At 37.6% G+C, this 21550-nt stretch overlaps 1 protein-coding gene and 1 long non-coding RNA gene across 6 annotated transcripts in view; one reads left to right on the forward strand and one right to left on the reverse strand.

Moving 5' to 3' along the window:
* The window catches only part of Tna (tonalli), a 138811-nt gene that overhangs the window by 25612 nt on the left and 91649 nt on the right, over positions 1 to 21550 (reverse strand). The window contains exon 1 of one of the 4 annotated variants that reach the window (XM_070313823.1): positions 8702 to 11742. The exons of 1 other annotated variant lie outside the window; for it this stretch is intronic. The gene's annotated coding sequence lies outside the window, so the exon portion shown is untranslated. Of the gene's footprint in view, positions 1 to 858; positions 1055 to 8701; positions 11743 to 21550 lie in introns of those variants that run through there. 2 more of the 4 variants (XM_070313820.1, XM_070313822.1) reach the window with 2 other exon arrangements.
* Positions 10550 to 21550, forward strand: part of LOC138943221 (uncharacterized) — a 61530-nt gene continuing 50529 nt past the window's right edge. For both annotated transcript variants that reach the window (XR_011448431.1, XR_011448432.1), the window contains exon 1: positions 10550 to 11174. This is a non-coding gene — a long non-coding RNA (uncharacterized lncRNA). The remainder of the gene's footprint in view (positions 11175 to 21550) is intronic.

Below are 21550 nucleotides of genomic sequence, written 5' to 3' on the forward strand. Positions count from 1 at the left end.
ACGTACGCGACGTGAATGACAGCCGATAGTTCAAAGCAACGTCGTGATGCGTGCTTGCTTCTAATTAATTAATACGTACGTCGTCGGTATTTACATTACTTATATATCATTGTTACGTTTTTAAAATACCGAACGCGTATCGACATTCACTTGTGGATTCGGGCAAAATGCGGGGTATCAGTTGCGAAGGATTTAATTTCATAACGATTCATATAACGATCAATCCCAGCTAGCAATTTTGTCGGTAATCGGATACTGACTCTGTGAAATATCGAACAAATACGAATAAATATAATTGTTATTTGTATATACAATATATATTTAAATGGAGACGATCGATAATCCGTTTTTAAATTGATAACTTCTTTTCGGATAATTCTAGAATTAGAAATTATTTTCTTTTAATATATCCGTTTGATTTTAAATAATAGATATATATATATATATATAATATATGTATATCGCGTGTATAGGAATATGAATATTGGAATGATATGCAGATTTTTATTTTGGAAAAAAAGATAAATCGCGTAATTACTAATTTTCTAATAAAAGCATCGAATAAGATTAAGCTCGTAGATTTTTTAATTGCCTGTCTCTTGCAGTTAGTATCTTGAATTGCTAATATCATATTTTATTTCCTATTTATCGTATATTACACTGTTTATTTTTCTGTTTCCTAATCTAATCGTAAAAAAACATACAAGAAAAAGTATATTTGCACCGCGAACTGCCGATGCCATCGCGGTCAACGCGGCCAATTCGAATTCAAAGTGCGAAGTAAACGATGGACAAGTCATCTCGCAGTCTCGTCCTCATTATGCAACGGACAATTATGAAAGTTTAATTACACCTCACCTTGAGCGCGAGAATAAAACGTTCTCGAAGGCTGCTGCCGGGCTGTTCTCTCGATAGTCGGTAAATAAACGTTTCACAAGACCAACCGGTGAATTTCAACGCCTATGTATGCCCGCAAGTTTGCGCAAGCGTCTTCGAAATGAGTGACAATCTATCTCCGAATTTTACGTATTCAAGATAGTGTCATAGTGTCATAGGTAGAAAGTAAGAGACAGGGCATACAAATATACTGACACGTGGCGATTGAAATAAAGAAGCAAAGCGTATAAATCTACAGATTTAAATATCATCGAAACCCTTTCAAGTATTTCTTCATATATACATCTTGTGTATTATTCGACAATATTTCATTAAAATGAAATGTCATGTAAATAAAAAAAAAAATAAAAAGATAAGGATCCTTTGAGAATTAGGAAAATTTCCTTGTAAATCGCCCTATTATTCAACGAGAGCTCACTATCGTTTTTTACGATAAAAATATTTTTCCATCAGATTCTTCAGAAGCTGTATATTAAGTTGATAGAGATATTCTTTTTATCTAAATTTTTACTTCCTTTTTTATCTTTTATATTTATTTTTTCTCATAAGTGCGCGCGTGGCTGATATCTCTCTGACAGTTTAATTAAAAAGGGAATCCATTATAAACTGATCGAAACATATGTCATAAAAGATAAGAACCAAAATCTTCAGATATCGAATTGACGTGAAAAGAAAGAAGGTTGTTATCGTGACAATGACAATTGGCAGATTAATCAACGATACGTGGCGAGTGAAAAATATGTTCGCGATTTTGTACGTGCCAACGCGCCAAGGTAAAATGTATACGCTGACCGTTCTGACATAATTCTTCGTCAATTCCGAGGCGTCTCCCGCCATCTCGTCCTTCGCAAATAAGTACACTCGCCCCGCGAGTAAGCACAAGTGCGCAATCAAAAGGTGACGATATTCCTGACTCAATGATATTTGCCAATTTAGTAAATAGCTCGTTCTCTCCTCAATTTCTCTGTCGAGCGCGCTTTTACAAGCATCTCCAACTATTAATTCTGTATTTCGTGTCGCGGACATCGCTCGAGCACCGTACTGATATAATTAGAAATTAAAAATGTTAAGGTTAAAAATATATTGGACGCATCGCGAGTGATTACGGAGTATCTGCGAATCTTTCAGCGAATCTTACTTTAATAAAATTGTTAATAAATATTTTGTTATTCAATATTAAGAAAAATATTCTCCATCAAGTTCCACGTTTTGCAATCAAAATTCAAATTATACTTATATATATTTTATTATTCTTTAGTTTTATTTTTGTAAATAATAAAAATTCAATTATTCATAATTATCGTAATAGCAAAGACGCACAAGTAAATTCTTCAATGTACGAGAAATAAATTATTACGGCAACACAAGACATTATTCATATAAAACGTAGAATATGTCTTTTTGTTTCATATCCTTGATTGAAAAAAAAAAAAGAAAAAAAAATCAGCCTTCTTGCTTTTATCTTCTTTCAAAAAATTTCCTTCACTTTTATTCATATTACTCAATCTCTTCCCCTCTCCGACCTTCATCGTTTCCTGGATCATTAGGTACGAATATATCACTACATATTGTCGCAAGTGTTACGCATTATCTGTTAACATCCGGCTGCTACCGTTTCTCTTCAGCACGCGGAAATATATTTTTCTTCATTTCGCTTTAGTTATAGCCGTGCACACCACTTGAAACTACGGCTCTAGAAAATGTCAGATCATAGACCTGCGATATAACACGCGTTCATCGTATTGAAAACGAGAAAGACAGAGACTCGCACATTCCTTTGAAATTTCATTACAGTATATAAGATCTTTTAGTGTGTTACGCGTCATGATATCACACTGCGAGATCGATTTGAAATTATTTACTTACAAAACGCATTATACCATAAGATAATCGTCGAAGGTCTATCGATAGAATATAATCTATAAGATGAGAAAAACGTAATTGCATAATATTAATGGAATAGTTTCAATCGTGCGATCGAACGGAGATTTTAATACGATATTTAATCAGTTTATTAAAAAAAAAAAAAAAAAAGTTTGCGTCAAAAATTCTAATTCTTAAACAGACTTTCAATAATTTTTTACATAATATTTTTCTGGGATGTCAAATTTCTTCTATCATAACTATTCGATAATAAATTATATAAAGTATGAATGCGACATCAATTAAATCTTGTTAGACGATTCAAGGAAAAGTCGTGCAATAAATAATTTCGTTAATAATTGAATAAACGTATTTGAAACGCGCTCCTCAAACGAGACGCCGATACGTCCCTGACTTGCTCTCTGTATACGCGCCATCGAGTGTACGCTTATTTTAACAAACCTATTTCTGATATTGTGCCACATCGCAACGGAGCCTGTATCGAGATTAGAAGGCTTTAAACGTGAAACCACGTAGCGGCGACCGAGAGTTTGCGCATAAACGCGGGGACAATCTCGCTCGCGATTCGCCGTTTGTCTCTCGCTTATGCGCGCTCGTAACGCAAAACAATGTATTCGATAAAGTCACCCTCTCCTTCAGATAGATCCGTCTGTACAATCTTAAGTGAAAGCTCGACGATCGTAGAGGTGACTAGTACAGTAATCCGAGTTACGAATAATTATAGCTACCGTAGAGTATAAAAAGTGAGATTGTGCGCGACATCATAGATTGCTGAACGGCATCTCGCTACTGTATTCAATTTTTAATTTTTCATCAATTAAATTTCGCGCGAAAGATGTCTTTAAAATATGGTGATAATTAATATAAAAAATTTTTAAAATTGTTGACGACTAAGATTATAAGACAACAAGTTTCTGTCTCTAAATTAAATTATTATTCCCCCGTATATATATCAGTTTCATATAAAATCAAATTTTTTTCAGATTTTTTTTTCCCATCTGTTATATATATACAATAAATATATATAGTAAAACAAGACAGTGTGCTTTTTCAACAAAATATTATATAAATTAAATATGCCCCTAAAAATAGTATCTTAAAGACGTATGAAGAAAAGAAAGAGGAAACATGATAAAATTATAAGCATTTTGAACATCATCTATTATCTTCTATATAAAGGATGATTTAACAAAGGATGAAAACATTATTATATTGCATGCTCATTAAAAAGAGATGCGGCGCCATTATCGATAAAGGATTGGCAAGCGCTTTTATTTTCTTACGTTTCCTTGTGTCATATCACTGATTTAGATCCTAATCATCGGAAATTGGACAGGTAAAGGGCGACGCTCTTTTTACGAAAAGAAAATGCGAGTTGCTAATTTTGATAACAAGTTACCTCGACGTCATGAAATTTGACTGCCAATCGATTGCATCGTCGCGTAACGCGACAATATAAGGCGAATAATAAAAGCGAATTGTAACAAGGTCGACCCATGAAAACACATAAATATTAAGGAATTTTTTCAACTCTTTTTTGAACGATCCGTTGTCACGAGATTTTTCCGAATTCTTTCTCCGTGATGATTAACACGAAGTTCGACAAGGTTCGAGGTAAAAGATCGATTTATTTCCGTTCCATTCCGGTTAATTTCACTATCACCGAGTATACAAGATAGCATTTTGCAGATCGCAATCGTTCGTTACATAATATATTATTACCATATATTTGTGAAAAGCGATTTTTATCCTCTCCCTTTTTCGCGCAATTTTCTGTCAAAAAGCTATTTATCAATACGTTTTAACTAATGTTTCTTCGAAATAACATTTTGGAAGATATTCGTTGCGTTAATCGACCTTTACAATTTTAAAAGTCATCTTTCGAAGACACTCGAAAGTAATCGCTCGCAGTGAATCGTTTCATGAAAAAAAAATACACGATTTCCCGCCAAAAAATTTAAATATTAAAAAAATGATATTGGCGTACAAATAATTCCATCATTCCACAAAAGGAATGCATCGATGCTGCTGTATATTCCGATGATTGGATATTGATCATGACTTTAAATGCGCAAAATAATTCAGGTAATCAGAAAATTGATCGATAAATTCGGATAAATGATACGAAATCGAGATATTTAGATATAAAAAAAAAACTCGCTGTTTTTTTTTTATAGTGGCAACACTATCACAAACTAGCATGAATATTGAAGTTTGAGATCGTGGAAAATTATCCTGCAGATATTTCACAAAATTATCGTGGACATTTATTCATGACTCGGCGCAAGACTGTCAGTCATAAACGATTAGATAGCCGAGCTGCGAGAGAACACCGCGTTGTTAATATTGCCGAGATTATCGCTTGGTTTCGAATGCCTGCTCTGATATATTTAGCGATTCACTAAAGCCGGGTACGTTAGTTGCTTTACGACTATAAATTATATTATTCCGATGTTAGAAAACAATTATTTCTCTGCGCGAAAAACTTTTTCGTTCATAAATAACTTGAATCTTTTTTTTTCTTTCTTTTTTCTTTCTTTTTTTAAGTAAATCGTACAAAATTTATTTATGATTTGTAAATATAATCGCGATGAGAAATACTCAAACGAGTTGAAAAAACTCCGATGTTTTTTTTTTCCCCAAAATCTATTCTTATTTGCGTGCCAACCTTCGCTTATGCTCGTCTTGTTTCACGGCGAACTGATAACAGACGTTGGTGACAATGCCGCAGAGATTATCGTCGAAAGAGATAATTCTTTTCTTCGACGAAGTCACGCGATTATCTGATAAATTTTTGCCAACAGGCGTGCGTGGTAGAGGGGAGGGGAAGTACAGAGAAGATTATAAGTGTAATTTCGCGAGACTGATATAATTACCATATAACAAGAGTGTCAATGAATTATATTATTATTCTAGTCACGTGACTATACATGTAAAAGAATTTTTTAACCTCAAATAATTCTAATCAGAGTAAATGTTCCTTACAGATTTTCGGCGACAAAAAAATAATGCCGCCGTCCAAATTGCTCTATTACGTCAAGTTTTAAAGTTGTTTTGAATTTCAAAATGAAAAATCATTGGCTTGTCGTCTTAAAATTCAAGATAACTTAAAAACCTGAAAGATAACTAAAAAAAAAATGTCAACCTGTGTAATTTAATAAAAAATTTGTTTGAGATATTAGAACTTAATACAAAGTCTCCACAATGTTGTATTCGACTTAACGTTAAATATGCAATAAATAAAAAAAGTCGACCGACATTGAAATTAAATTATACATGACATATGACGAGATAAGATTATGAAATTCTCGTCTATGTCAGCGAAATAGAAATAAATCAAACATTACTCAGCGAGCGAGTAATTAAGGTCGCACGTCGGAGATTACGAAGTAGCGTTTAAGTAACTCGCTTATCGATATAAGCGTACGTGTCATACGCGAGGATGCGAAACTCGGCAAACAAACGCGTGCGCGCGCGCGCACACACTGCGGCTTTTGTTTTCGAAAAGCCGCCGAATAGATCGCGGATACACAATCAAGGTGCGTTTATGATTCTCTTGCTACGTTCCAACATTTATTCCTAAATATATCTGTATAATATACGAGTTTTATTCATTTAAGTCACGGAGCTCCGAGCTTTTCCTGCACTGTCGTCAGAAATTAATAAAATTATTATTATTATATATATATATTTTTTTTTCGCGATGAATAAATTATTATTTTCAAGTGCTAGATTTTTTTTTTTTTTTTTTTTTTTTTTTTTTAATAAATAAATATATCACCAAGACTGAGATCGGATAATCTTATGAATAATACTTATTAGATAGTATCTAATAAAATATTCATCTCACGCATTGTGACAATAGCACTGCTCGGTATCACCGTCAGTTTGCTCTATTTATCTACTTGATTACTTCGAGTATATTGATAGCGCGTACAAACAACAATTAATACCTAAAAGGTTGATAACGCTGGTTTAAAAAAAAAAAAAAAAAAAAAAAAAAACTATACAGACGATTTAGGAGAAAATTCGCAAGGTACGATAGCAAAGTGGAACTTTCGAGGATTTAAATGATCGTCGAGACGCCTCGACCTACGACCTACGGGGCGTCCCGGACGAAGGTGTTAATATACGTAGAGCTTGGCGCGTTACGAACTACGGAGAGGAGCAGCCCGTCGAAGATAACAGCGGACGTGACTTTCTGGTTCTCGTTGATTCGCGCGCGCGCGCGCGTCTATAAGACGGCGGATGATCGCTTCGATATCCTCCACTTCGCCTCCTCCCTCCCCCCCCCCCCCCGCCCCTCATTTCCTACCTTTACCGCCGCTGCTCTCGCGGCTCGACGCTGCCGCGTGTCTCGCTGCCGTCTTTTTCTCGCTCCCTCGCCCGTCCTTTTCTCGCTCTCTCGCGGCTTCTAATCGGGGCCCGAAAGCCCGAGTGTATCTCTGGTCGGCGCGAGCGGGACGGAATGACACATCTTTAGAACAATCGCTCCGTTGTGAAAGCGCCTGGCTACACGCTCGATCGGAATATCCATCGCCGCGCGATGTAATAACGAGCGAGTAACGGCATCGAGGAGAGAGACGGAGCGCGCGCGCGCGCGCGAGAGAGAGAGAGAGAGAGAGAGAGAGAGAGAGAGATCGCGGGCGTTTTCCTCGCCGATCGATGTACGGACGGGATTTCGCGTCGATACGAGCCGAGACGCGTAAAAGGAGACTACGGTAAATAGCAGCAAGTATTCTTGTACTCTGGCTACTACTATCGCTACTGCTACCACTATCGCTACTACTACGATTACTAGATTAACTTAACAGAGTCTCGTTTCGCAAGACTATGTGCAAGAATTGAGAAACGCGACATTTTTAACGTTTATTTTCGTATTTACAGTACGGAGAGTTTGACTCGAAAGACGAATGATCTCGAAGAGACGCGGAAGGAAAACGGGAACAAGATCCTACTCGCAAAGTTCGATCTCCTTTTGCGCGCGTTCTCCGATAATCGATGATAAGGCAGAGAGAGAGAGAGAGGGAGAGACAGGGAGAACCGCGTCGTATTAGAAGTGATCGTTCGATATTTTCGATTCACACGATTCACGTCTAATGATATATCAAGAATCGATAGAGTCGCATTATTATTTATTTACACAAACGCCCTTATATCTCTCTTATAACTCAATAATTTGTTTAAAACAACGAAGCAAATGTATTCTCCATTAAATTTACATTACTCAATCGTGAATCGAGCTTTACATATAAATCGCAATCGTAAAGATTTTTAAAAAATCGCGCTATATACAAGGGTGTACTGTAAAGACCGGATCAACGCTTAAGGGGTAGATTCCTGAGATCTTTTTAAGACGGTTTTTCCTCAGTGAGAATGTCGAGAGAAGTCATAATTTTTTTCCGTCATATATCTTTGCAACTAAGCTTCAAATTAAAATTCTCCCTCTCTATTAAAGTAAACTCCATCCGAGATTAGCTAAAGGATATGATTTTAATTCTCCGTGTAAAGTTTAGTTTACAAAAGGCCCTTCTTCTCGAATCGCTTATAACACGGAAATGATATTGATGCCTGGATATTTTGAAAACGACCTCGGGAATTAACCTTAAGTGTTGACCCGATCTTTACGGTTTACCCTGTATAACGAATAATTCAATTCGGAAAATCTCGAATGACTAATGTTAGGACGCTAATACGAAATTATTACGAATGAGAACGTTGCTAGATATAATTTCCAACGAGATAAAGATAATATATTAAAGTTATGATTTATAAACAGAGATCTCATCTGCTATCATTGGAAAAGGTTATGTCGACGCGAAAGGGAGAGACACGCGTTCAACGTACACCGGGTGACATTCTTAATAATAATCACTATATTAGCATCCCAAAGTCAATTTGAGCAAGTTGAAGGACTCACCTGCTCGACGAATACAATATCGCATTATCCTCGGATAGGATCCTCTGATTAGGGACGATCACAAACAGGAATCCTTCGCGACGATGCGTAATCCAAGAATGCACGCCGTACGCGTCGCGTGTACAAATATATGTATATATAATACATATATGTATAGATATATATATGCGAAATTATACAAGTAAGTACACTAGATCACATAGAGCACACTGTTTTCCCTCCCTCGCGTCCGCGGACGATCACCACGTTGTTGCTGTCCGCTTCGTTAATCGTCATCGTCCATCGGCAGGACGACGAACACTGTCACTACGTCGCCTCGACACTGCGACGTCGGCCGTTCATCACCTCGTCATAGGCACATTACGACGGAAACACGACGATCACGACGACGACGACGACGACGACGATGCGACAGGCGCAGAACGCAACGAGAACGGACGATACGACACCTCGACCACGCTCCGCACGAGCCACGAGCCAACTGAAGGCGATAACCGGTCGGAGTGTTCCACGCGCGTGCGACTTCAATGCGATGCGCCGCTTCTCCCTCCCTCTATATTCTCTTCTCCGTGTTTCGCGGAAGAAGAGAGGTGGGGGGGAATGGGGAAGGATGGAAGGCTTCTCCGCTCTCGCACAGCCGATACTACCGGCGACGGAGTCCTTGCGATCGCGTCCGCTTTTCCGGCGTATGTATACGTAGTACGTACGTATGTGCGTGCGTGCGTGCGTGCGTGCGTTCACTTGTTCAAATAATAAACATCTCTCTTTCTCGCGATGGATGATCGGCTAGATCGATGGATCGCGCGCTCTCGCCGGAAGAAGTATTCAAACAACAGCCGTGCCGCACAGTTGCCGGCGCTCTTCCATCTCCCTCTTCCGTCTTCTCCTTCTGCTGCCGCCGCCGCCGTTGCTTCTCCTCCCCCTCTCTCCTCCTCCTTCTCCTTGCCGTCGTCGCGCGCGCTCGTTTCACCTCTTTCTTTCTCCCGCGCGTGCGAGAGACCGCGGAAACTTTATTTATATCCACCGGCCGCGGCAGTCGCGCGCCTCGGTCTGTCACGAGCGCAGCGTCAGCAGATACGGATGCTGCGAGCGTTGATAAGAAAATTGCCAATGACGCTGGGACGATAGTGCATTTGGTCGTCGATGTGAATGCACGTCCTCTATGACATTGATAAGGCAAAACGCCTTCTTATATATATATAGATCTTAAATCGGTGAATGCTGAAGAAGAGGATAAATGAGATGGAGAAAGGAAAAAAAAAATTATGGAGAAGGAACGAGCGTTCTTTTCTCGATATATTCGTTGGCTCCGATTACTCGGACTGACTGACTACTCCGCGTGTCGGGTAGCATCGGCCCCACTAAACGGTTGAAAGTAATACTGTCTAGTGAGAGGCTGTTGGGCCTACGGCGTCCTTCTCGCTCGCTCTCTTTTGCCACGTTCTTGTTTCTCTCTCTCTCTCTCTCTCTCTCTCGCTTCTCGCTCTTCACCCTTCTCGCTCTCACCAGCGCCCTCTCGCATCCTCGTCCCGCGTCGATTCCTCGTCACGATCGCGTCTCGTACACACATACACATACATATATATATATATGCGCGGCACGTATATACACCGTTTCTCTCTGCCGCTGGGTGGGTGAAACTCGTTGTCGAAGATAGTGATAGAACGGAGCCGCGGACGTCGTTGTGGTAGTGACTCGCTGTCACCGTCACACAAGCGCAGTGGGAGAAACGTCGCCACACACACGCACGGTGACAATGCCAACGTGCTCAGACGCCATCTGGCGAAAGGGAAGCGTAATCGGGGACGCGGAGTGGGGGTACACGGCTGTGCCGGCTGAGGGGAAGGTGCGATAGAACGGAACGTAAACGCGCAGTAGACGAGCGCCGGGAGGGGGAACGAGACAGAGCTAGGACTCCGGTGCGCGCAAGGGTTGGATAGCGAGGGGTCGCTCTCCTCCGTACGACCGATGGGATCCGCCGGTGGGGCGGTTTGACCCGAGTACAGCTCTAGTTCCCCTCCATTCAATCCACGGCCACAATATCGGTTATATAGCGGGCCACTGTTGCCAGATTGCGCGCCTCGGCGCGACGACGGTGGCGTGTGGGTGGAGCCACAACGATAGAGGGGAAAGGATCCCCTTTGCCTCTCCCTCCCCTCTCGCCGCGCTCTGGCAGCCTCTCATCTCGCCGCCGCGCCGTTGTCCTCTTCTCTCCTCCCTCGCGCTGGTTGCTCGATCCGAGAAACCAGCGGCGTCTGTCGCCGTCTCCGTCTGCCACCCTGATCCGTCTCTCTTTGTCCGCCGCCCGCTCCTTCTGCCAACGGCGTCGTCCTCCGTCTTTCCGTTGTGTGTCGACTGCCGGCTACGTCTGTGTCGCTACCGGGACGTACACACGGATCCCTATTCGAATCCCGGCCGCATGTAGCGTTTCTCCGTATGCCGCCCTGGACCTTGTGCACCGGCAGGCAGGCAGGTAGGTAGGTAGGTAGGTAGGTAGGTAGATAGATAGATAGATAGATATGCGTGTCTGTGTGTCGATATGTCTCCGATGACACGTTGCGTAGAGATGCGAGCTTGTCGTCTCGAATAGGACAGAGCGTTAGATTCTCGCGTTAAGCCCGAATCACACACTGGCGTCTCGCGGCCGCGACTGCGACTGCGATTTGTTATGTCTCGATCACACTTGCAATTGGTGATAATTAGTGAAATATTAGAGGAATCTGATGATAGTGAACTGAAAAATAGTTAATACGGATGCAAACCTACAACGATTAAGGAATACACGTATAAAGAAGAGAAAGAAAAATGCGTGCATTTTTAGCAAAGCATCACATGGCCATACGGCATCCTGTGATTGGCCGCGACTGCGACTCGAAAAATTGACCAAACGGCAGGTCGCCAGTCGCAATCGCGGACGCGATCGCAGTCGCGGCCGCGAGCCGCTAGTGCGCGATTCGGGCTTTAGACGACGTTGAGACGAGAGAGACGTTCGTTATTCGCGGTAATCCTTGGTTCCGCTACCGAATCGTCACGATATATGACGACGATTTTCTCTTGCAAATTTACAATTTTTTTTTTTTTTTTTTTTTGACGCATCTATGTATCTTCTTTCTACCTTTATAACTGAGAAAATATACCGAGTATCTCTCGCTTGAATAAATATCCGAAATATCTCCGCTATTAAATGTAAGAAATGTTGAAAAAAAAAAATTATTTATTTCGAGGCAAAAATTAAAGATAGGTATCAACATTTTAGCAAACATTCTTCTTTCTAAATGTCTACGTATTTTTAAATCGATGATAACACACCGTGTTGTAGCTGATACGTAAACAAACGATCTTCCTACATATATTCTAGCCTTGAGATCTTCCGTATAATAATTTTTCTCTTATACATTGGGTGCGTTCAGAAAACAAACGTAGCAATGGCACGTCATTGGTTCTTATCTCTAAAATCAACAAATCAACATCGAGTATTGACAGGACGATGCTCAACAGTTGTGTCTCCTGAACGCATCCATTTTTTTTTTTTATATCGTCAATAACAGTGGAAATATTTCAAAGATGGTCTTGAATAAGGTAAAATATTCTCTATAATTTTAACAGACATATAATAACATCACATTGATACTTTGGTAAAGTTAATGGAACATGTCGAATTCTATATCGATATTAGATTATATATATATATACTCAATCATATATAAAATTCGTGTATCTCACGATAGATACGCGAGGTTCTCCTCGCTTTGGCAGAAGCAGTCAGAACCGAGCGAGACAGATAGACATTCCAGATTTATACTGTCTGACGTATAGTGAGAAAAATGTACCGCGTGTACGCGCGGACGCGCGTACGTTCCGTTAATACATTCCCAAGGCATCATCTTCTCTCAGCCCTGGTCCAGCAGACGTAGATCGAGAACGTCGAAACGGGATTTTACGTTTAGGCCGCGCGTGTTTCTCGCGTGCGCGCGCGTATCTATTGAGCGAGGATAAAACGCTTAATCGAGCTCATAAGAGATGTTTACGAAACTGGTCAAATCAAACCGAAAAAAAAACCCTTTTCCCTGACGATGAAATCATCAGATCTCTTAAACTGATTATAATGAATAATTAAAGAATTTCTTCGAATTCCCGATAACAGAAATTTCTTTGACGTCGGAGAAGAAAAAAACTCTAGAAATTCTTTTCATTTTCTATCCTTATGTACTACGATTTATTTATTTTTAATTATTAGAATAAAAGTCGCGCCAATTCTGCTATAGATTTTATTATACATTCACAGCTTAGAATCGAAAAATTATTTATACTTTTATACTTTAAATAAGTATATATCAGAGACAGAAAAAGGAAAGAAGAAGAAAATAAAAAATCTATTAATTCTCTATATTTTCGTACTTTGTAAAAATTGAGCTTCAGAGAATCTTTAGAGAAAGGCTGAAAAATGTATTTTCTCTTTTTTCCTTCTTTTTTTCTAAAAATGGCGTTCAAGGTCAAATTCGTTAAATTCCGGTGTCCCTATGTATAACGGAAAATTCTTAAACCTGACAATACTGGTTACGCACTTGAATCGCCTGTGTGCCTGTCGATGAATACGGAGTCGCTGCTCCAAGACCTCGTTACGTGTCACGGATGTTTAGAATGATATGTGCGTGTGTGTGTGTATGCGAGAGTATATGTTTCAGACAATCATGCTCATCGAGTACGAGCGTCTTTCTTCAGCCTCGGCAGCCTCGCAAGAGCGCGACGTTGCCTCGTCGCGGATTACAAGCGTATTCTTATTATCCATTTGATAAAATTAATCACAATGAACGAGGCTCCACATGCGAATCGCTGATAATTCCCTCGGGAATCTATAATTCGAGAAATAACGATAGTCCAAAAAAAAAAAAAAAAAATCGATACTTGCCATCGGTAATAAAATGCGATGCTATGGATATCGATAAAAATGTCAATATTAATCGGTATCTAGTATTGTTATTAAATTAGATACAATATATACAAATGTATTATACGAACGTATAATAATTAAAGAGAATGTGCTTACTTTTTTCGAAGCAAAATTTAATTTATAAAAATAAAAATCACGCGCACGTGTAACTATATCTCTCATTTATTAGTTACACGTCGAACTTTAAAATATTCGGCTTGTGGTTCTTACTGATTCAAAATTATAAGATCGAGAAACGTGCTTGTCCCTATGAAAAACATCGTTGTCGTTGTATATTCATTCAGAGGCCAGAAATTTCCCGTCACAAGCGAACGCTTGATTCGAAGCACCCTGCTTTATCGTCGAGAGCGAAAGGGCCCTCCATCCTTGCACCACTCCTCCGTCCCACGCCTAAATCCGTGCCTGCGAGTCATTACCTTCCCTCTCTCTCTCTCTCTTTCTCCCTGTTACACGTATAGATCGTCCTTTCCGTCGTATTTCTCGCTCGCACCGTTCTACCTGCGAGCGAGAGAAATGTGAAATGATTTCTCTCACTCTCACTCATTGTCAGATGGAACGCACGCGCGAGATCGCACGAGACACCGAGGTAACCAGTGGCGTAACCACAGGACATTGACAGATGTCAATATTAGTATTTTAACCCTTTTATCGCGTTATATATAATTAAGAATTAAAAATGTAGGAAATAAATTTGGTAATATGGAAAAGAATGCGGAGAATTCTTGATATAAACTGAAAACTATGTATTCAAATTTGTCAAGAGGGTTATTCAGGTAAATATAGCCGTAAATATAACCGGAATTAGAAAGTAGGAAAGTTAAAAGAGATACTTGTACAAGAATATTGTGTAAATGTAATAGTATATACGTTCTCCATTCTACCTGATGCGACCCTTAAATAGAGACGAGCACACGTGTCGATTTCTTTATTTCTAGAAATTTCAGCTGGTAACCAAACTAATGTACTTTCGAAATTTAAACATATCGTCTGACATGTAGCAAAAACGTGTTTTAAAAGTGCCATTTAGCGAAATAGTAAAATTTTCTCAATTTTACACGCCGTTCGAGATCGTGAGCATCGAACGAGAAAGAGAGAGAAAGAGGGGAATCGACAATAATTGATCATGCGCACCGAGGATAGTTATTCGCAGCTTAAAATATACAGTTCTCTTTGCTACAATGATGATTCGCGGCCGTGTGTATTCAATCGATCGTTTGATGCATATGAAATTACAGGGGATCGAGATGTTTAATCAGAATTTCATTGATCACAGGACACGCGCCGAATCTTAATACCGTTTCCTCTAAGAATTGCGATCATCGTGTTTTAAATCACTGATCGGAATATATGTGCTGTCGAAAAAATCGTTAGAAAAATAGAAATTTATGAAAAATTCTAATAAAAGATTAACGCTGGTTTTTTTTATTTTTTTTTTTTTACCGATGACATGTGCGATTAACACGAGTCGAAAGAAATCATTTCCTCGCAACAAGCTGAAAAAACATAATAATTATGAAAGCGTAATAATTGCGTAATGAAACTTTTAATCGAAATAACAACGAATTCTTAACAAAATAAAAAGATAGGCGCGCGAGCGAATTTGTTTTGTCCAACAAAGATTCACGATAAAGCAAATTTCTTTATGTATCTCAAAAATTTCCATCTCATCCCGATAGAAAAGAAATTTCTTTCTCGTTTAACAGATTAAATCCTGAACAAATAGAATTTACAAAGATTTCAGAATCTTTTCTCTCTTTCACTCTGACATTACGAGCTAAGCTCAAAATGTCACGGATAATGTGACGAGTACAGCGACGCAGTATCTTTTCCTACTAGCATGAATGCGAGCCATGATTGTTCCATCAGCTGACTTAAACCTTCTAATACGTTAATCGTTCCGTCCATCGAGATTGCAGATAGAATTTCATCACTCGTGCAGTATTGCTTATGGGGCGAGGCCTTAAATGGTCCTTCGCTAGTAGCAATTTGATACTCGAGGCTTGTTACACTGGTGCACATTTTCCTTAGTTTTCCTACGTCCATAAAAGAAACGCCGGTTTCTCCCGGATACCATTTTTAGTTTGTCGTAGATGCATATAAAGCAATGCCACTTTCGATCCTCGCGCATTATATAGTTTAGAACACTTTGCGAATTAACATGATTAAAGTTTTTTTTTTTTTTTCCCATGCATTTCTTGTACGAATAAACAGAAGTTATCAATTGTTCTCGAAAAACGAAAGTAGATCCGTTTTGTTGCTTCGCATTAGATATGAATGTTTAGACAAGAATTTTAAGAAATTAATTTTAATAAAGTTATGAAAATTTCTTATTTTTCGTCCGTCAATATAGTTTTTAATTTAAATATAAATATTATTTCTGTGTATCAATTTGAAACTTTACATATATTGTACTTTTATTTTTAGATTTTATCCAAAACTATAATCGAGGATATTTTCCGCTCTAGGCGAAATATAGTTTGTCGTAGAATTCTATAAAGCAAATCTTAGTCGTTTTATCTCGTAAAAACGTTTTACAGCAATTGCGTAAGCAACGTTACACGTTGCTGGTAGCGAAACCTTATCATCTGCCCACGTTTTAGCTATTTTTAACAAGATAAACCATGTTTTAAACAACATATAACTAACTCTAACAATAAAACTAAAATACAAATTAAAATGACAACTTTTCATCTTTTATAATGTAAGATTTTCCAACTAAAATACAATTTTCTTCATTTTATTTCAAGAAATACAAAACTTTTCATCTTCATTTTCTCACACATGTACAAAACAATATATTAAATAATATTTATATATATATATTTTACTTTGCGATGAAGAAATGTAAAAATAGCTATTTGTATTCCTCCAAAAATACGAGAAAATCAACTTGATAAGATCTTGATTACAACGCGTGAATTATTGATATAATACGAGTATTTTCGAAAAAAAATTTCAAATTATTGACTTGTGTAATTTTCGTTGCCTACCAGATTACGAAGGCGTAGAATCGCAAATGATAATGTGCCCGCATTTTCTGCTATTGCATTGTGATAAGCGTACTATCGCATAAACGTTCCTACAAACTCAATTTGCAACAAATATTATCGCAGCTAATGCTAATCGGTCGGCCAACGTGGATCACGTGACACCGAGATTCGCATATAGGTATATATATATATATATATATATATATATATATATATATATATATATATATACATGTATACGCGTCGCTTTGCCGATTCCGATGCCGTTTCGATTACACGCCCAGTGTGTAACACATCCATAAAGATAACATTAAATACGATTATACGATAATTACAAAACATCGGCCAAGGTGACAGAAATACGTCATAATAAGCGCGATCTCATCATTTGACAGCGCGATAATTTACTTATATAGTTAAAACTTATTGTTAGAAGAAAAATTAAAGATTGCTTATTTGTCAAATTACTTTATTTTAATAATTCTTGTACAATGATCTTTTGAATTTTTTTCGACAAACAATTTTCAATGATAAAAATTATATTATATTCCACAAAATCAGAACTACACGTGAATAGTATTATATTTATTTTGTACAGTGCATATGCCGTTTGTCGAAGAGAGAGAGAGTAAGTATTATTATACGTGGTAATTATACCGGAAAATGGAAAGAAGTAGAATTTTTTAAGATGAATTTTTTTTAGTGACCGGTAGAGAGAAATAGAGATTGAAGCGGTTAAATATTATTTTTTCCATTAAAAATGGGAAGGATCTCTTCTCGTCGTTTTACGATTGAGTTTAACTATCGCGCAAGATTAGATATACGTTTATAATGGTGACATACAGCAATGAATTGTTTTTTTGCGTCTTTACTCAATCTTGCTTGACAATTTTATACGTCTTGTTGATTAGAAACGCGCACATTACGTAAATCTTGAAGGATATATAAATTCACGGCACATTCACCGTTTCTTCGTGATTTTTGCAAATATTAAGTATGTTTTAGAAAATATAATATATATTTCTTTCTCCCCCCCCCTCTCTCTCTCTCTCTCTCACACACACACACACACACATATTTTAATTTCCAAGAATATCATATTATATTAGAATTCTGAACTAATTATCGCAATTTGCAACCACATTGATGTCCTGTCATAGGAACTCGTTCTTATTTTCTCTTTGTGTTATCTATATATATATATGAAATAAATTTTTTTTGCATGTCATTGAGTTACGCGAGAATAGATTTATAGAAAGATATTTTTTCTTTTCGAAGTATCAATGTGTTCTCAATTAATGCATAGCTGTGAAAATTAATTATTGTAAGATCAGATTTTACTCGCGATCGTAACACGTTTAAATATTATTTAGCTGTCTATTAATTATAAAAATAATTATCTAAAGAAATAAAAGATATATTCGGCACATTTAATATTGTCTACGAAAATATACACAATAATGAAAAAAATATATATATATAAATATGGCTTTAACATTTATTACGTAGTATCGCGGACAACCGTTTAATGTTCGCGGGAAAATTTTCTTATCTTCTTTTTCAACTATTAAGCCAAATTTTGATTATATCAGGAATGCGTAAATTTGTCTATCTACCGCAGTAGAAGTGCTCGCGGCTGTTCGCGTCTTCGAAGGACACTCACGCGTCACGCGCATTCCGACGCACGATGAGGATGTGCGTCTCTGCCGCGAAAGAGCTTACGTTCCTTCGAGAAGGCGGCAAAGGGGCGGACATGTCACTCGCGGTGTCGCGACGCCTTGGTTACGACGTGTCGGAGGTCAGTGTCGGAGCCGTAAAAGCGAATAGTTCGAACCATCGTCGCCATTTGTACGCTGTCCATGCGAACCGTCTCTGCGAACCGTAGATATGCTAGCGATACATATCGATATCTCATATTCTATCGTTTAAGTATCGCGATATCTGATCGAGGCAATAATATTCATATTTACGAGAGACGTAAAAGTGGAAAAGGAAACTTTATTTATTGCAGCTTGCAAGAACTTTAATTTTTTTCTTTTAAGGGATCTTTCTAGTTTCATCTGAAAATAAGGCGATTTTTTTTTTTTTTTTTTTTCCAACAAGAGTATAAAATGTGTATTGATTCTAAATTTTGCACGTTTATTAAATAACAATTCAAGTATATCCTGAAGTTTTTTTTAAATAAAAATATTTGTTGGAATTATAGTGGTCCAACCAGTGTCTAAAAAAAAAAAAATTTCTAGGGAACATGATTCCAACCGTTATAGTCATCTAAATAAAAAAAAAACCAAAAAGATTCTTAATCTATACGAGTGTGGTTATCGCGTGATTTAGGGGAGGGGGGGGGGGAGGAATTTCACCAAAAAATTGGTTAGTTTTGTAAGTCGCAAAATTCGAATTTTGCTAATATTGATTTAATTCCAGTTGCCACGATAGTCACATTCACATTCGGATTAAGAATCTTTTTGGTTTTCTTTTTTTATTTCAGATGACTATAACTGCTTGGACTATTATTAATTCCGAAACGAACAAATAAATATTTTTCTTCGAAACAAATTCAGGATATATTTGAAATGTTGCTTAATAAAGAGAATTTAGAATTAATGTTTTATACATTACTTTAAAAAAATTCCCCCAAAAATAAGATTTTAAATCTAACAACGTGCGCGGGGAAGCGTATATATTTGAAAATATATCGCGCATTCTTTTTCCCTTTAATACCAAGTATGTTACCAATACCTTCATTTCTCGCGTCTTCTTAAATTTTTATATTGATACTTTATATATTCCTCAAGATCATATACAAGGTGATACTCGCAAATTACTACCTACTTTAATTAATCACGGCAATCGTTTTGCCTTTTCGGAGCACTGAGTTTCGTGAGAAACTTGAATAAATACGAGCAATCGGATGAATAATTATTGCTTGGCATGGGGAAAAACACAAAGTAGAATACGAATTACGAAATATCACCAATATACGAAGGATTCGTGCGGTTTGCTCGATTATTGCCGATCAAAATGTTAATTACAACAATATTGAGAAACACATGAGAATCGCTGAGTCAATTACGGATACTTTCGCCTAATGATAAATGATAAGAATTCCTTTATGTTTCTTATGTTTAATCCGGGATTGATATCTACTTATTTGCGAAATGAAGCTATAATGCAGCTGTTCTTGCAACGATCGTCGTTGATGTTGTTTGCGTCGTCGAGGTACAAAGCGCGATTAAATCACATGGAATTTTGAGGAACGATTACCGCGAAAGAATTGGCGGATCCTTTATTGAAAATACACAAATATATTGCAATGTCGTGTAATCTGTCCGCATGGGACTGCCCCGCGCGCGCAGCTAGATCGATAGTCTGCATGCTAATGCAGATAATTTAGTGCTTAACACTCTGATTACCATATGAGTAACGGCTGGCACATAGATAACAATGTCTGTGCCCGAGTGTTTGCACAGTTTCATGTGGCTACTGGTAAACTCTGGTAATAGCGCACCAATTTTACGTCATGCTGTTCTTTTTGTTTTGTATTTTGATGATATTTTATTACACAGTCTGCAATCGATTTATACAAACCTTCACACTTGAACTCTTATACAAACGTTTCTAAATGCATGCGTATTTTGATAATTTCGATATTCGAAGCAGATCTCTGAACAATTATCTTGGAGAGACGAGAGAGAGAGAGAGAGAGAGAGAAGAGAAAGAAGAGAAAACAGACAGAAAATAAAAAGCGTAGGTAGAGAGCTCATTTAGAGGGAATTTTGTTTTCTAAAATGCCAACTTATTTTACCTTACAATACATGCATATGTTAGATGAAAAGAATCATATATTTATAAATATTTACATGATTTTAATTTTATCTGAGAACGCATGAAACACATAAAAGAATTTGTGATATTTTTCTTTAAAAGCAAATTAAAAATTAAATTGTCGTCATTATAAAGGAATAATACGACGAAAGAAATCAAGAAATTGAGGAAATAAAAAGATCAAATTGAGAAAGTTCGAGCAAGCATGCATCCTGAGATACATTCCAATGTATGTCTCAATATTACTAGCAAATGGAAAAATGTCAGATATTTGGTTTACAAGGTACGAAAAGAGGAGGGCAGGACAGGAAAGAGAGTGAGAGAAAGAGAGAGAGAGAAAGAGAGATAGTGAACGTGCAAGACGTAAAGAAAAGAAGGAATAAAGACCGAAGGACCATAGAAAAGTAGAAAACTTCGCCGCAGCATGGAAAAGTATGGTAAGGGAGAAATCTTCAGGTAGAATGCTTTTCCAAGAAATAGAAAAACGGCTTGATAAATAGAGTAAAAATTAGAAAAAAATGTATAAAGGAGAAATAAAAGGAATCGCATCTAAGCGCAACGAAACGAGAAAACGAACAAAGAGAAGAAAAGAGAGAAGGAGAAACTGTCAAAGACAGCACGATATAATTTTTATAAAACGAAAAAGAGAAAGGGCTCGATGAAAAATCTAATTGTTCGCAATTTGTGTATGAAAATATTTGAAAATAATTACGATATTGTTTTGTCAAATATAATACATATTATTGAAAAAAATTCCTCTCTTTATTTTGTGCCTACATAATTCTTTTTATTTCCCCTTTACATTCTTCTCCTCCAACTTTTTACTACATTTACTGCGTGATTTCTTTTATATATTATTGTGTAAAAGTGTATTGTAATTTGAAAGAGGAAAAGCAGAAGGCTTTCGCGGATCGAATGTAACGGGGGGAGGGGGGGAGTGGTAGGTTTAGAAACATCGGTCGAGAAGACCTCACACAACGGAAGGGAGAAGATTGAGACAATGCTCGAAGCCTATTCGAAAGACTGTGAGAAACCAATAAGAAAAAGGGAGAGGGGAGCGAGGGAAACAAGCGAGCGAAGAGT

This window comes from Polyergus mexicanus, unplaced genomic scaffold (assembly GCF_030449975.1).
Source record: "Polyergus mexicanus isolate NDT 795.1 unplaced genomic scaffold, iyPolMexi1.0 SCAF_25, whole genome shotgun sequence".
NCBI classification, from domain to species: domain Eukaryota; kingdom Metazoa; phylum Arthropoda; class Insecta; order Hymenoptera; family Formicidae; genus Polyergus; species Polyergus mexicanus.